The sequence below is a fragment of the Rhinatrema bivittatum genome, chromosome 2, assembly GCF_901001135.1.
Source record: "Rhinatrema bivittatum chromosome 2, aRhiBiv1.1, whole genome shotgun sequence".
Classification (NCBI taxonomy): Eukaryota; Metazoa; Chordata; class Amphibia; order Gymnophiona; family Rhinatrematidae; genus Rhinatrema; species Rhinatrema bivittatum.
This window is the reverse complement of record NC_042616.1, coordinates 493,171,131-493,188,697: the sequence shown is the minus strand read 5'-3', so window position 1 is coordinate 493,188,697 and position 17,567 is coordinate 493,171,131.

Here is a 17,567-nt window from a genome sequence, read left to right as displayed (position 1 = left end):
GAATTCAACAAAGCATGGAATAAGCACAGAGAATTTCTGAAGGATTAGTTTCCGTGTTTATATGGAAATGAACAGAGGCAGACTGCAGGAAAATTTCAGCCTAGGGGATTTTTTTCAGAACCGGCCCATGGGGGTCTGTCTTCTTTGAATGCTTTTCCTGTAGTATGTGTTTCAAAACTTGCAAAAGCAAGCCGTGAGAGGTACATTATATGATCTGGTGTCTGGCAGAATTGAGTCAAAAAATCTCCAACATAAATTTTAGTTTTTCTAAAAATCTAAGTAGTAGAATGTGACAAGGCTATGCTAGTCACTAACATAATCCCTATATGATTTTTGCTATTTAGGGGCAGAAGGAGGGGAGTTTTGATATTTTTGATTCCTCCCATTGTTTTAACCTTACCTTTTTGGGGGGATAGGTTTTTGGGGTATAAAGACCTATGGAGCACACCCAGTTCCTTAGTGTCTGAGGAGCAGGGTTGGTGAGAGCAAGAGTGAAAAGCTGAAAACTTCCTTAGGATTCAACAGATTGGATGGATGAGCAAGGGATTTCCCCAGGGTCTCAAAGCAAGAAGGTCGGAAAGCTGGAGATTCCCCCTGGATCTCATAGAAGGCAGTTCAAGCCTTTGGCAAAGAGGTATTGAGGAAGAGATTTATTTTTAGAAGACTTTTTGGATTTAGATTGACCAGTGCCTGAGGAAAGGGCATATCCCCGGTATCTCAAAGGGTTAGGATAAAAGATCTTTTGACCCATTTGATCAGTTAACAGATTGGGTGAAGAGGAAGGATGTAGACTTTCAGCCAATAACTCGAGACTTGTATTTTTCAAAGTTGGAATTACAGTTGAAGAGTTTGACTTTTGAACCCAGTTTGGATATTTTTCTCGGGGATACTTTTTCCAGCCCAGTTCATGACAGAACAGGAACAGCACTCTAGCTATCCCACTCTCACTGGTGAGCATATTTTCAATCAGGATGAAGGTGCAAGAGCAAGAAGGGAAATGAACAGAAGAAGGATGGACAGAGAAACCTTTTTTTTTTTAATCATTGGATGCATGTTGAGTCTTATTTTTGTCATCTTGACCTGGGTCCTCTTCTTTAAATTACAGTAAAGACTATATTTTTATTTGGACACCAATTACAGATTCCAGTGTTTTCTTTGTGTGTTCCCCATGTGGACTTACTAGGGGATGGAGCGACCCTTTTGTAATTCCTGGTTTTTCCTTTTTGTGCTGATTTGGGCTTCCCTGCTCTTATTCTTTACTATTTGGCTCCTCCTAGCACTATTTGATCTAGAGTGTGAAGTGGTCACTGAGATTGTGATCAACAATGCCAGGGGCCCTGGAAGAGAAATCTTCCGCCCTGTGCGGACCTGAGCCCGGACCCATAGCACCCTTAGTCAAAGATAAAGCGCCAAAACAGAGGATCCACTGCAAGAGCATGAAGGAGGCCGGTATCGGAGAGCAGCGGGAGGCTTTCAGCCAGCAGAGAAGGAGGCAGGGTGGGTGTAAGGGAAGGCAGCAGGAGTGTTTCCCGCCATCCATGCGATGAAGGGAGAGAGGCGTGGAATGGGGATAAACAGAGAAATAGAGGTGAGTGGAGCGCGTTGGGGTAAGCTCCCAGTCTGCGAGAAAAGTTGCTGTGGGGCTGGTTTGATGACAGTGGATCTGCATGCATGGGGCAACTATGAACAAAACCAACCATGTGACTGACCCGAGCAGCCCACCTAGGTATGCACAAAACCCCTTTAGGCCCTGGAAATAAAGAAGGGCTCTCACGCGGAAGGGTCAGAGGGATAAGGAATGGAGGAGGATAGAGACAGATGGAGAAGAGGAAAAGGGAATGAGAGGAAAGAGGTCATCTGCGAGAGGAAATCTAGGGTCAGGAAAGGAAGGAATGATCCACTCACAGCTTTTACATGGAAAACTTAAGCCAATATTTAAAAAAAGGGAAACATGTTTCAACGGTTTTTTTTTTTAATGTTATCTGATAGTGTAAAAGAAGAACATTTGTTCCAGCTAGAATTCCTATTTTTCCAAAGCATAACGATGTTTTAAAAGTGTCAAAATGCCCCCTGGCCAGAGCGCTGTGTCAGCACTCCGGCCAGGACTTAGACCAGCCTTGAGCAGGAGGAAATATATACTCTCATTTTTTTGGCATTGTAGTTTCCTTCAGCTCCTTTGGACCCCAGTATAAACAGAATCGGCTTCCTTTGGGTTACAGCACTATGACCCTTTATTCATAACTGCCCAGTAGTAGAGTATTTTTCCCTATATTACTTCCCATCCAAATTATTAAGAGATGTATTTACCAAAATGCAATAAAACGCATTGTTACACATTACTAGTAAATAGGTCCCACTGAGATTAATGGGATCTACAGTGCCAATGTACATTTTTCACATTCTGCTGCCTAAAAAATACAAATAAAAAAGAATTAAAGTAGGAATTTGTTTCACTGATCTACACGACATACTGTACACTTTCATCATGAAAGAACAATTATAGAAATAGTCCAAAAATAATTAAGAATAAAAAAAACCCCAAGGGGCCAATATTCATTACCCCTAAAATGGCTAAATCTATCCAGCTAAAGTTAGCCAGGTAAGCTAACAGGGATATTCAGCAGGATAAACATCTCATTGGATATTGAAGATTAAAGTTATCCAGTAACTTTATCCAGAAAACTTTTAAATCTAACCTGCTAGCTTTGACTATCATTGGTTAAGTTTAAACCTATCTAGCCTCTTGTAATATAGCCAGTTAAGTGGCCGGACTGTAAAAAAAAAAAAATCCTGTGCAGGCCTGCAGGCCCAAATCACAGCCCCCTCCCCATCCCACCAAACATGCCCAAGTAGTTAATAAAAATAGAACAAATCAGGGGTTGCATGCTGGTCTACACCTTTCCCCGCTCCCCTCCTTCGTTAGGAAAAACTGTAACAGTAATGTCCCCTCTCCTCCTCTCCTGTCTCTCCCTCCCTCCCCCCACCACCCTAACTTTTACCCTCCCATTCAGTATCTTTTTAAAGGCCTTTCTGGCTCCAGGATCACTGTACGTTCGTACAGCAATCCCAGAGCAATGTTGGAAGATCTCAGGATCGCCATACCTAGGACCAGACAGGCCTTTACCAAGATACCCGGTGGGCAGGAGGGAGAGGAGAGGGTATTGCTGTCAGATTTGCCTAATCAGGGAGGGAATTGGGGGGGGGGGGGGTAGACTAGTGAGCTAACACCAGGGCCCATATGTGTGACTTTGGGTTGGATGGTCTTTGATTTGTCCCGCCAGGCCTTCTGAGATTTTAAAAAATGTTTACAGTATGGTCCCCCAGGGTCTAACTCTTGGGGTTTACTTCTGGCCAATTGGCCCCTTTAATTTGTGGCCCTGGGATCCTCAGGACCTGTGTTAACATTTTGATGCTCCCAGGGGAAATTGCTTAGTAATGAGCTGCTTTGCATGCATTAGCAAAGCATTTGCTTGCAAAGCAGCTTATTACCATACCTGCAATATTGTGGGTGAAATATTGCATGTTGTTGCTGTGTTAAGGCTTAATGCAACTAAGCAAATGACCCCCCTTAGACTGTAAACCCTCAGGGGACCGGGAAAATACCTACTGTACCTGAATGTAATTTGCCTTGAGCTACCAATAAAAAGATGTGAGCTAAATATAAATAAATAAATAACAGGATCTCTATATCGTGATCCCCTTTCATCCAATCTCATCTAAATCAGTATTCCACTGATAAATCAGCTTCTGAGAAACAGTCTTACTATGTTGAGATTCCAAGAAACCTCTCTAAAAGGAATCTGACCAGGGTGTGTGTTTGGTAATCACAAAATAAGAGTACGGGCCCCCTACTTGTTACATCAAAACACACATATACATTAACAATAATGCATAGAAATGTACAACCTAATATACATCACTAACCCACATACATTAGCAGCAATATATTAACATCTTAAAACATACCCCATATCAGTCATTCATCCACACACACTCCCCACCCAATTAAAAACACCCCCCCCTTTTTTTTCTCAAAAAATCCCATGCAATATCAAATTGAGATTCTCTTCATTAGCTGTCATTCAACCCAACTCCTTCCACTTGGGAGCAATCCACAACTCCTTCCACTTGGGAGCAATCCACAACGTCCCAACGTGGATTGCTCCCAAGTGGAAGGAGTTGGGTTGAATGACAGCTAATGAAGAGAATCTCAATTTGATATTGCGTGGGATTTTTTGAGAAAAAAAAAAGGGGGGGTGTTTTTAATTGGGTGGGGAGTGTGTGTGGATGAATGACTGATATGGGGTATGTTTTAAGATGTTAATATATTGCTGCTAATGTATGTGGGTTAGTGATGTATATTAGGTTGTACATTTCTATGCATTATTGTTAATGTAAGCACTAATGGATGTAATTAATAAAATGTTTAAAAAAATGATGTATATGTACTGTATTAACAGCTTCTTGTAATTAAGGATTATAAGTAATAATAAATTGTTACAGTAGTACATTAATATTTGAATCTGTAGAAGGATGTCATAGGATTCCCTATATATGTGTGTTTTCAGGGTGTGTGTTTGACATAACATTTCCTCCACCAGATTCAACTCTCTTATAATCCAATTCCCAGCCAAATATTTTTGTAAAGCCTATCTAAGCTGAAAGTGAGACCCTTGCAAATAACTAGTGAGATTTAACTTCCTCTTTAATGAATCAAAAGATCTAATCAATTGCCCATCCAGCAACTGCCAGACAAATCACATCCCTTTTATCTTCCATACTCTTAAACTAGATAGAGAAGTACAGACAGCTAGACAAGGATTATTCTTCAATAGAGCAAGCAAGGGAATTCTGTCTTTAAAAAATTCCAGGAACTTGTAGGAAACCCACCACACCTTCAGTGTAATAAGGGATTGACTGGCTCCACAAATCCTTCTTTCCAGAGGAGAATTAACTGGTGAAAACAATAACAAGGGTAAATCCACCTTCTTTGCCTGAAAAGCCTCAAACAAAACCCAAGGTGTCATTTTATTGAGAGGCTACCCAGCCCCGTCTTGGCGGCCGTAATTAACCTGGGGCCGAGCTGGCTCATACTCCACTCTCCACGACTCAAGGAAAGGCAGAATGTACAGGGGATGAGTAGGAGAGGGGCGTGCCTCAGTGAAGAGGGGTGTGGACTGCAGCGGTTGTCGCTACTGATTGGCAGTAAGCTTTAGTGAGATGTGGCTGGGTGGGGGGTTTGAATTTTTTTCCTGTTATAAGGGCAGGATAGTTGCGGAGGATTTCCTTCATTCACTCCAGCAGGCACAAGGCAACCTTCCCTCCATCCCTTTTGGTGTTTTGATGGTTCTGCGTGCATTTTCAATGTGGTGTTTTGTTGCAGCATGTGGGCGGAAGACCCAGGCCTATTTATTGTTTGGTACACAGACACTGCCTAAGTGGAAGTTAATATGCTGATGTTGGGAGCGAGGTAGCCGCTGACATGCTGGGGGCTGCATGTTGGCTATACAGCCAGGAGAAGGCCTTGGGCAGATATTTCTCATGGGGGTTCTCACCTTGCTGGGCTGTGGTAAGGGAGGGCCTCTATTTGTGGCAGTGGTATGCTGGGAGAAATCTGAGGCCCAGGTGGGTCGCAGATAAGTCCCTCCTGGGATGTGGCACAGAGGACACCCAAGCTTTGGGGCTGGGGGAACTGGTTCCTTGTTATGGCTCAGGTCATGTGTTACACAACAAAACTGCGGCTTTATTTACCCAAAAGTAATGTCTTGATTTTTTGTTATGAGATTGAAAGGGAAGTGGAGAGTGCATATGGGAACACTAAGAGGAGAAGATCACCTTGCTGGTGGCTGAAAGGAATCAGTAAGTTTTGCTTGGGAAATTTTCTTTTTAAAAAATATTGGGGCAAAGTTAATTATTGGGGAATATTATTTAGTGTGTTTGTGCTTTTAATAGTCAGTAAGGCAGCAAATAAACAGAAGTTAGACTGTTTGTATTTTCCAACCCACTCACCCACCCTTAGCTCATCCTTTAATTTATAGGCAGGTGCCACTTTCACACTAAAAAAAAAAATCAGCCTTTTCACTTCACGAGTGAAGAGTTTGATCATTCCCCTGTAGGCTACTACTAGACATATAGGGGTGGATTTTAAATGCCCTGCGCGCTGGCGCGCCTATTTTGCATAGGCCGCCGGTGTGCGCAGAGCCCCGGGACGCGTGTAAGTCCCGGGGCTTCGTAAAAGGGGCGTGTCGGGGGCATGTCGGGGGCGTTGCGGAATGACACGGCGTTTCGGGGGCGGGCCCGGGGGCATGGCGGGCCCGGGGGCATGGCGCCGGCCTGGGTGCGTGGTCGAGGCCTCTGGACCAGCCCCCGGGTCGGGTGATGGCGCGCCAGCAGTCCGCTGGCACGCACAGATTTACGTCTGCTTTCAGCAGGCATAAATCTGCCAACAAAGGTAAGGGGGGGTTTAGATAGGGCCGGGGGGGGGCGCGGTTGGGTTAGGTAGGGGAAGGGAGGGGAAGGGAGGGAAAGGTGGGGGAAGGGCGAAGGAAAGTTCCCTCCGAGGCCGCTCTGAAATCGGAGCGGCCTCGGAGGGAACAGACAGCGCTGACCCCGGATTTTATAAGATACACGCGGCTACACGCGTATCTTATAAAATCCAGCGTATTTTTGTTCGCGCACCAGGCGCGAACAAAAGTATGCGTGCGCGTATGTTTTTAAGATCTACCCCTCAGTGAATTCACTAATACATTTAAAGCACGCTAATTAGACATATTCCTACTCCCATAGCAACCTAAAACGTAAGTAGGAACTGAACAAATTTGAGATGAAGGCAGCAGTCCAGCAGCAAGAGGGGGGCTTCCCAGTCTTTTGCATCGAGTGTCACATGTATGATTTTTTACCCGCCGGTGAAAAATTGTATATGTGCATGCGATGTAAAGAGCTCATGTCTCTCAGAGAATGAGTCTGATCCTGGAGGCTAGAGTGGCAGACCTGGAGGAGCTGAGGCAGACAGAGAGGTATATAGATGAGACCTTCAGGGGCATAGTAGCCAAGTACCAACTTCAGACTGGCAGCCCTGGTCCTGCCTTGGAGGAAGAAGGTCTCATGATCAAAGAGCATCAACGTGGTGCAGCAGGAAAGGATCCTGTAGCAAGGACCTGCTCTCTAGGTGATGCATTGTCCTTTCGCACTGAGGATATCTCCCCAAGGCCTACTGCCCAGGAGGGAAGGGTTAGGTCGGCCATCATAGTTGGTGATTCGATTATTAGGAATGTAGATAGCTGGGTGGCTGGTGGGCGTGAGGATCGCCTGGTAACATGCCTACCTGGTGCGAAGGTGGCGGACCTCACATGTCACCTAGATAGGATTTTAGATAGTGCTGGGGAGGAGCCGGCTGTCATGGTCCATGTGGGCACCAACAACATAGGAAAATGTGGGAAGGAGGTTCTGGAAGCCAAATTTAGGCTCTTAGGTAGAAAGCTGAAATCCAGAACCTCCAGGGTAGCATTCTCTGAAATGCTCCCTGTTCCATGCGCAGGTCCCCAGAGGCTGGCAGAGTTCTGGAGTCTCAATGCGTAAATGAAACGATGGTGCAAGAAAGAGGGATTCAGTTTTATAAAGAAGAGGGGAGCCTTTTGGGGAAGAGGGAGTCTCTTCTGAAGGGATGAGCTCCACCTTAACCAGGGTGGAACCAGACTGCTGGCGCTAACCTTTAAAAAGGAGACAGAGCAGCAGGGAGGGTGTAGAGTCCAACAGGATAAAGATCATACAAGAGACTAAATGCTCAGTAGAATCTATATGGGTAGAAATCCCATGTGTGTTGGGTAAGAGTATAGTGATAGGAGTATACAACCGTCCACCTGGACAAAATGGTCAGACAGATGATGAAATGCTAAGAGAAATCAGGGAAGCTAACCAATTTGGCAGTGCAATAATAATGGGAGATTTCAATTACCAAATCAAATGCAATGGGAACAATAAATCAATATATAAATTATAGCCTAAATGAAGGTGTCAGCAAGCCTGACGTTGTTTCAACCGAATCCAACCGGTCTTCTCAATCATTCACATTCACACATTAATGCACTATATTTTTCAGAATTTTTTAAAAATTTGAATTGTTAAGCATAGTCCAGATATTATATTGCAAAAGTGAACTCGGAACAATCTTTTTAGCGCCTTTTTTTAGATTTCAATTACCCCAATATTGACTGGGTAAATGTAACATCAGGACTTGCTAGAGACATAAAGTTCCTGGATGTAATAAATGACTGCTTCATGGAGCAATTGGTTCAGGAACCAACAAGAGAGGGAGCTATTTTAGATTTAATTCTTAGTGGAACGCAGGATTTGGTGAGAGAGGTAATGGTGGTGGGGCCACTTGGCAATAGTGATCATAACACAATCAAATTTAAACTAATAACTGGAAGGGGGACATTAAGTAAATTTGCAGCTCTAACACTAAACTTTCAAAAGGGAAACTTTGATAAAATGAGGAAAATAGAAAAAAACTGAAAGGTGCAGCTGCAAAGGTTAAAAGTGTTCAACAGGCAAGGACATTTTTTAAAAATACAATCCTAGAGGTGCAGTCCATATGTATTCCACACATTAAGAAAGGTGGAAGGAAGGCAAAACGATTAAGTCATGGTTAAAAGGTGAGGTGAAAGAGGCTATTTTAGCCAAAAAAACAACCTTCAAAAAGTGGAAGAAGGAGCCATCTGAAGAAAATAGGATTTTTTATTTATTATTTTATTTAACATTTTTATATACCGAAATTCATGTAGCAATGTTACATATCATTTCGGTTTACATTATAACATTAAACACGCATGAAAGAATGCGATTACATCGAACAGGTAGATAAACTTGGATCAAGTAACTTGGGAATAACATACAATGAATACTAAAAACATAAGCATTGTCAAGTTAAGTGTAAAACATGGATAAGACAGGCGAAGAGAGAATTTGAAATGAAGTTGGCTATAGAGGCAAAAACTCATAATAAAAACTTTTTAAAATATATCCGAAGCAAGAAGCCTGTGAGGGAGTCGGTTGGACCATTAGATGACCGAGGGGTTAAAGAGGCTCTTAAGGAAGATAAGGCCATTGCAGAAAGACTAAATGAAGTCTTTGCTTCCATGTTTACTAATGATGATGTTGGGAAGATACCAGTTCCGGAGATGGTTTTCAGGGGTGATGAGTCAGATGAACTGAACGAAATCACTGTGAACCTGGAAGATGTAGTAGGCCAGATTGACAAACTAAAGAGTAGCAAATCACCTGGACAGATGGTATGCATCCTAGGGTCCTGAAGGAACTAAAAAATGAAATTTCTGATCTATTAGTTAAAATTTGTAACTTACCATTAAAATCATCCATTGTTCTTGAAGACTGGAGGGTGGGCCAATGGAACCCCAATATTTAAAAAAGGCTCCAGGGGCAATCCGGGTAACCTTAGACCAGTGAGCCTGACTTCAGTGCTGGGAAAAATAGTGGAAACTATTCTCAAGATCAAAATTGTAGAGCATATAGAAAGACATGATTTAATGGAACACAGTCAACATGGATTTACCCAAGGGAAGTCTTGCCTAACAAATCTACTTCATTTTTTTGAAGTGGTTAATAAACATATGGATAAAGGTGACCCGGTAGATATAGTGTATTTGGATTTTTAGAAGGCATTTGACAAAGTCCCTCATGAGAGGCTTCTAAGAAAACTAAAAAGTCATGGGATAGGAGGCGATGTCCTTTCGTGGATTACAAACTGGTAAAAAACAGGAAACAGAGAGTAGAATTAAATGGTCAATTTTCTCAGTGGAAAAGGGTAAACAGTGGAGTGCCTTAGGGATCTGTACTTGGACCGGTGCTTTTCAATATATATATATAAATGATCTGGAAAGAAATATGACGAGTGAGGTTATCAAATTTGCGGATGATACAAAATTATTCAGAGTAGTTAAATCACAATGTCATAATGTCTCTGTACCGCCCCATGGTGAGACTGCACCTTGAATATTGTGCACAATTCTGGTCGTTGCATCTCAAAAAAGATATAGTTGCGATGGAGAAGATACAGAGAAGGACGAACAAAATGATAAAGGGGATGGAACTGTTACGGTCCCGGTCGCGAGTGCCGCAACCAGGCCCTTACCTCCACGTTCCTGGACCCGTTCCCGCTTCTGTTGGCAAAGTTTGTGGCCTGTTCGGCGGCGTCCCCATGGGGGCAACGCCGCCGGGGAACCTCCGATGGACGCCCTGCTCCTAGGCATGCGCGCGCAAGTTGGACGCCTTTCTAGGCCCGTTCCCGCCATTGGTGACACCGCCCAATTCCTGACATCAGATGCCCCGGCCTTGATAAGCCAGCCGCGGACACTTAGTCTTCGCCTTGCAATGGGGTTACCTTGCGGTTCCCAGTTGCTCCGTGCCCTGGAGTGGGTTGCCTTTCTGAACTCGCTTCGTTCCTGCCTGCTACAGTACGTGCCTGGTTCCTGCCTTCTTGCTACAGTTCTTGCCTGGTTCCAGTACCCAAGTCTTGCTACAGTTCCTGCCTGGTTCTAGTACCCGAGTCTTGCTACAGTTCCTGCCTGGTTCCAGTACCCGAGTTTTGCTACTGTTCCTGCCTGGTTCCAGTTCCCGAGTCCAGCTACAGTTCTGTCCGGTTCCAGTTCACCAGCCTGCCTGCTCCTGTCTCGGTTCCACCACTCGCTTAAATCCCAGCGGCCGGGCTCCTACGGGCTTCTCCCGGGGGAGCACCAGCTTCCAGGGTGAAGAGCATTGTCCACATCCTGCCTGACATCTGCCTCCTGGCCTGTGGTTACCTAGAGACAGCTGAGCACCTTTCCCAGTCTCTTGCAGGTCGGCCCAAGGGTCCACTAAACTGAGACTCCACAACAGGAACAGCTCCCCTATGAGGAAAGACTGAATAGGTTAGGGCTGTTCAGCTTGGAGAAGAGACGACTGAGGGGGGATATGATAGGGGTCTTTAAAATCATGAGAGGTTTTGAACGAGTAGATGTGAATCGGTTATTTATACTTTCAGATAATAGAAGGACTAGGGGGCATTCCATGAAGTTAGCAAGTAGCACATTTAAGACTAATCGGAGAAAATTCTTTTTCATTCAACTCACAAGTAAGCTCTGGAATTTATTGCCAGAGGATGTGGTTAGTGCAGTTAGTGTAGCTGGGTTTAAAAAGGGTTTGAACTGCTGCAGCACACTGAACTGACAATTTTAAAGTATTATTCACTATGATGCCTAGATCTTTTTCCCTGGTGGTAGTTCCTAATATGGAACCTAACATCATGTAATTACACCAAGGGTTATTTTTCCCTATATGCAACACCTTGCACTTGTCCACATTAAATTTCATCTGCTATTTGGATGCCCAAACTTCCAGTCTCGCAAGGTCCTCCTGCAATGTATCACAATCTGCTTATGATTTAACTACGCTGAATAATTTTGTATCATCTGCAAATTTGATAACCTCACTCATTGTATTCCTTTCCAGATCATTTATAAATATATTGAAAAGTACCAGTCCAAGTATAGATCCCTGAGGCACTCCACTATTTACCCTTTTCCACTGAGAAAATTGACCATTTAATCCTACTCTCTGTTACCTGTCTTTTAACCAGTATGTAATCCACGAAAGGACATTGCCTCCTATCCGATGACTTTTTAGTTTTCTTAGAAGCCTCTCATGAGGGACTTTGTCAAATGCCTTCTGAAAATCCAAATGTACTACATCTACCGGTTCACCTTTATCCACGTTTATAAACCCCTTCAAAAAATGAAGCAGATTTGTGAGGCAAGACTTCCCTTGGGTAAATCCATGTTGATTGTCTTCTATTAAACACATCTCAAAAAAGATATACCGGTAGTTTCATGGAGTTGTAGTTATGATTGTACCACATTCAGTACTACAACTCCATGCATGCAACGGGGCAAAACCAAGACTGGATTAGTTGTTCAGTTGACCTAGGGTTAGTTGGCAACCCTAACTGCAGATAAAAATGAGTTCCTAGCAAGAAATATTGGATTTTGCATACCCAGCTCAGAAACAAATAAAACATTAGAGAAATATTCCTGTGATGGAAAATAGTGTTGAGTTTCTGAGCTCAGCACAGATATTATTTAAAACTGTTTTGTCAAAGGCCCTGCAGCACATAGCTTTATGAAAAAGCTGTCAAACTGGTTTTAACACATCTTTTCAGGTCTTATAAGTAAAAGTTCAGAAGAGCAGGTTTGAAGATGAAACTAGAACCATTCTTTCACCATCTCAGGAAACTTTACTGATTCAGTTTGTTTCCAGCATGGTCAGGCACATCTATAAATTTACACATAAAAATATGGCAGAAAAAGAGTGTATGGCCTGTCTAGTCTGCCCATTCGCCCAATTAATTTAGCTTTACAATTCCCATTTCTCCTTTAGAGATCCCCTGTATTTATCCCATGCTTTCTTGCCTTCAGATGACATTTTTGACTCTTTTGCCATCACTGTGCACCCACTACCCTTTTTGTAAAAAAAATATTTCCTTAGATTATTCCTGAGTTATCCTCTTTCACCCTTGTCCCATGACCCCTCATTCCAGAGTATCCTTTCCTTTGAAGAGACCCATCTCCTGTGCATCAAAATCTTGGAGGTATTTAAATGTCTCTATCATAACTCCTCATCTCGCCTTTCCTCCAGGGACTATATGTTTAGAGAAATAAATGTATTTCTATAGCATTTAGAATCTGAAGCAATTTTACTTTCACTACGTTTTCTCCATCCCTTTTGTATCTAGTTTTTAATGAGATCCCACTCAAACTTGTTTTATGAGTATTAACTGTTAAGAATGGGGAAGGGAAATTTTCAGAAGATTTTTCTGTGGGTAAATGGGTATTTACCTGCAAAAACTTGCCTTCTGACAATTGCCCCCTGCAGTATAGGTGAAAGAAGACAGTGCATAGACTTTCCTTGTGGGGTATAGGGGTGGGGCCATCCTATCAAGGTATGCATAGGAAGTTTATTTTTAACTCCTCTGCAAGTTTCTGGCAGGGAGTTTGTACCTGCAAACTCTGCAGGTCCCTTTTGAACTCATGGTCCTTGCTGGGCCAGAGATTTTCAAAGGGAAATTCCTTGGGGAGTTTCCCTATGAAAATTAGCTTGCAAGCATTCTAAAAATTGCCCGAATAAGTGACCGAGCCTCAATGGCACATCTCTACTGCAGTGCAATAATGCAATCATGGTTTGTTTTTTTTTGGGTAGAAGCAACTGCTGCTCCGTGCAGGCTATCCTCAAGCCTTCTGTTAAGGATAGTAGTAACTGGCACTCTGTGCAGACTATCCTCAAGCCTTCTGTTAAGGATAGTAGTAACTGGCACTCTGTGCAGACTATCCTCAAGCCTTCTGATAAGGATAGTAGTAACTGGCACTCCGTGCAGACTATCCTCAAGCCTTCTGTTAAGGATAGTAGTAACTGGCACTCTGTGCAGACTATCCTCAAGCCTTCTGTTAAGGATAGTAGTAACTGGCACTCTGTGCAGACTATCCTCAAGCCTTCTGTTAAGGATAGTAGTAACTGGCACTCTGTGCAGACTATCCTCAAGCCTTCTGTTAAGGATAGTAGTAACTGGCACTCTGTGCAGACTATCCTCAAGCCTTCTGTTAAGGATAGTAGTAACTGGCACTCTGTGCAGACTATCCTCAAGCCTTCTGTTAAGGATAGTAGTAACTGGCACTCTGTGCAGACTATCCTCAAGCCTTCTGTTAAGGATAGTAGTAACTGGCACTCTGTGCAGACTATCCTCAAGCCTTCTGTTAAGGATAGTAGTAACTGGCACTCTGTGCAGGCTATCCTCAAGCCTTCTGTTAAGGATAGTAGTAACTGGCACTCTGTGCAGACTATCCTCAAGCCTTCTGTTAAGGATAGTAGTAACTGGCACTCTGTGCAGACTATCCTCAAGCCTTCTGTTAAGGATAGTAGTAACTGGCACTCTGTGCAGACTATCCTCAAGCCTTCTGTTAAGGATAGTAGTAACTGGCACTCTGTGCAGACTATCCTCAAGCCTTCTGTTAAGGATAGTAGTAACTGGCACTCTGTGCAGACTATCCTCAAGGTGTAACAGAAAAATTACCCCATTTCTTCATTTCCATTCTCTAGCCAGCAGGGATCCACTGTGTTTGTCCCATGCCCTTTTGAATTCCAATACCATTCTTATCTTCATCACCTCTTCTGGGAGGGCGTTCCATGCGTTCTCCACCTGACAGTGTTCCTGAGTCTTTCCCCTTGGGATTTTTATGTTGAGACTCCTAGTTCTACAGCTTCCATTACATTGGAAAAGTTTGATTTTTCTGTATCATTAATTTCTTTCAGGTATTTGAAGGTCTGAATCATATCTCCCATGTCTCTTCTCTTTTCCAAGGAATAAATATTACACTCCTTCAGTTTCAACTGATATGGCTTGCCATACAGATCCCACATCATTTTGGTCACTTTTCTGTGGACTGCTTCCATTCTGTCCTTATCTTTTTTGAAATGAGGTTTCCAGAAATGAACACAGTATTCCAGATGAGGCCTCACCAAGGATCCATACAGGATCAATATCACCTCCTTTTTCCTGCTGGTTATGCCCATTTTGATGCATCCCTGCGTCCCTCTGGCCTCAGGTACTGAATTTTTACATTGTTTTGCCTCCTTCAGATCGTTAGACACTATCATCCAAAGGTCTCTCTCACAGTTTGTGCTCATCAGTCTTTTGGCCTCCAACAGATATAACTCCTTCAGATTGCTGTACTGAAAATGTAGGACTCTGCACTTCTTGGCACTGAATCCCAGCTGGCAAGCCTTCAACCACTTCTTGAGGTTTTATAGTTCACATCTCATTCTCTCTAATTCTTCAGGCATGTCCACTCTGTTGCAGATCTTAGTGTCATACACAAAAAGACAAATTTTAACTTCTAATCCCTCTTCAATATCACTCACAAAGATATTGTTGCAGATTTACTGTCACCTGCAAAAAGACAAATGTAACTTTCTAACCTTTTCGCAATTCACTCACAAAGATATTGAATGGAAACGGTACCAGAACTGATCCTTGATAAACTCCACTTATCACTCTTCTCTCCTCAGAATAGGTTCCATTTACCACTACTCTCTGACATCTGCCAGTCATTCAGTTTGTAATCCATTCCAATACCTTGGGATTGCTCCCAGGCTTCTCATTTTATTTATGAGCCTCCAATGTGAGACTGTATCAAAAGCTTTGCTGAAATCCAGTTCTCTAGTCACTCCATAACTTGCTCCTTCCACCTCATTGGAAATTTGACTGTTCCATAGATCTGCTCCCCGCCTCCACTCCGCGGGGTAGAGTGTACATCCAGGAGAACCTGGCCAAAGGATTCATTCACCCATCCTCTTCTCCTGCTGATGAGGGATTCTTCTTCGTTACAAAAAAGGACAGTAGTTTATTCCCCTGTATCAACTACCGAGGGCTCTACACCATTACCCGTAAGGACAAATATCCATTACCGCTGATTAACAAACTGTTTGACAGCCTTCAGGGGGCTGCAGGCTTCACCAAGTTAGACCTGTGTGGGGCTTATAACTTGGTCCGTATTCGCCCAGACATCGGTGAAGTGTATGTGTTGATAAGGAAATTACTGTCTAATTGTAGACCATATGTTACAGTTCTGCCTCCCTGGCTGGCATGAATAAAATATTTCACTTTCACAGATGTATCTTCTCTATTGGCCTATTGACTCAAAGCATATGTTACATAGAGTATATAAGGTGGATAAAGTGACAGCAAAAGCCAGAATGATGCTTGGCAGCATAGGAAGCTGTATGGTCAGTAGAAAAAAGGTGATATTGGACCTGCTTAAGTCCATAGTGAGATTTCATTTGGTCTAAATATGTTTAGAGGACAGGCAGAATAGAGAGATATGAAAGAGACATTTAAAAACCTCCAAGGTTTCCATGCACAGGAAACAGGCTTCTTTCAACATGAAGGGGGCTCTAGAGCAAGGGGTCATAGGATGAGATTGAAAGAGTAATCTAAGGAAATGCATTTCCTTTCCCTGGCATCTGAGCTATTGTGGAATGAAGAGGCACTGATAGCCGCATTTTAGCAGAGTCTTTTGGACCAGCTTAAAGATGAACAGGCCAGATGTGATCTCCCCACCACTCTATACAGCCTCATTTCCTTGTGTATAAAGTTGGACCCTCAATTTCAAGTATGAGACCAGGAGCAGGAGTCTGACTGGTATCCTGGTTTCAAAAGCCCCTGCAAATGCCTACCCAGCTATCTTTGCTGAATCTGGTCGAGGAGGAACCCATACAGTTGGGTCAATCCAAGTTATTTGAGGAAGAGAAACATCAGCGAAGAGAAAATACCTTGTGCTTATATTGCACAGACCAGAGGTACTATGTCCAGAGAAGATGGGAAACTCCAAAGCCTAGGGTTGATTGGGGAGGTAATCCTGGGCATTAACCATCCTACTCCCCTATGAAGAATTGTGCTGAAGGTACAGATAGTGTGAAAGCACACAATCTCTTCCTCCTCCTGTGCAGTTCTGCTCTGTAGATCTTACAGGCATCACAGGTGTTACGCTTGGGCTCCGGTCAGGAGGCGTGAACACCACCCAGCAGGGTGGCTCCAGGTGGAGAGAGACAGGAAGCTAGAAACAGTGTCTGGTTCCAGGCTGGGTCAGGGCAGGCGGCAATGAGCAGAGTCTAAGTTCAGGCTGGGTCAGGGCAGGCGGCAATGAGCAGAGTCTAAGTTCAGGCTGGGTCAGGGCAGGCAGCAATGAGCAGAGTCTAAGTTCAGGCTGGGTCAGGGCACAGTAAGCAGGGCAAGGCAGGTCAGAAGGCCCGTAGGCCACACACACACAGAAGGCCCGTAGGCCACACACCATAAGCGGGGCAAGGCAGGTCAGAAGGCCCGTAGGCCACACACACACAGAAGGCCCGTAGGCCACACACCATAAGCGGGGCAAGGCAGGTCAGAAGGCCCGTAGGCTCCACACACACAGACAGAAGGCCCGTAGGCCACACACCATAAGCAGAGCAGGGCAGGTCAGAAGGCCCGTAGGCCACACACACACAGAAGGCCCGTAGGCCACACACCATAAGTGGGGCAAGGCAGGTCAGAAGGCCCGTAGGCTCCACACACACAGACAGAAGGCCCGTAGGCCACACACCATAAGCAGAGCAGGGCAGGTCAGAAGGCCCATAGGCCACACACACACAGAAGGCCCGTAGGCCACACACCGTAAGCAGAGCAAGCAGGTCAGAAGGCCCGTAGGCCAGGTGAGAACAAGGAGGAAGGAGGCCCGAAGGCCGCGCAAGGCAAGGCAAGGAAAGGCCCGAAGGCCGCGCAGGGCAAGGCAAGGAAAGGCCCGAAGGCCGCGCAGGGCTAGAGCAGGGAGCCCAGGTGAGCTCGATGCCGAAGCACCGAGGCAACTGTCAGGCAGGGTTATAAGTACACACCCAGAGCACAGAGTGGACAGATAAGATGGACTGGGCCTGTCCGGAAAGCCAGCACTAGAGGGACCCCTGGTGGTGAGGCGGTTGCACTGCAGCCAAAA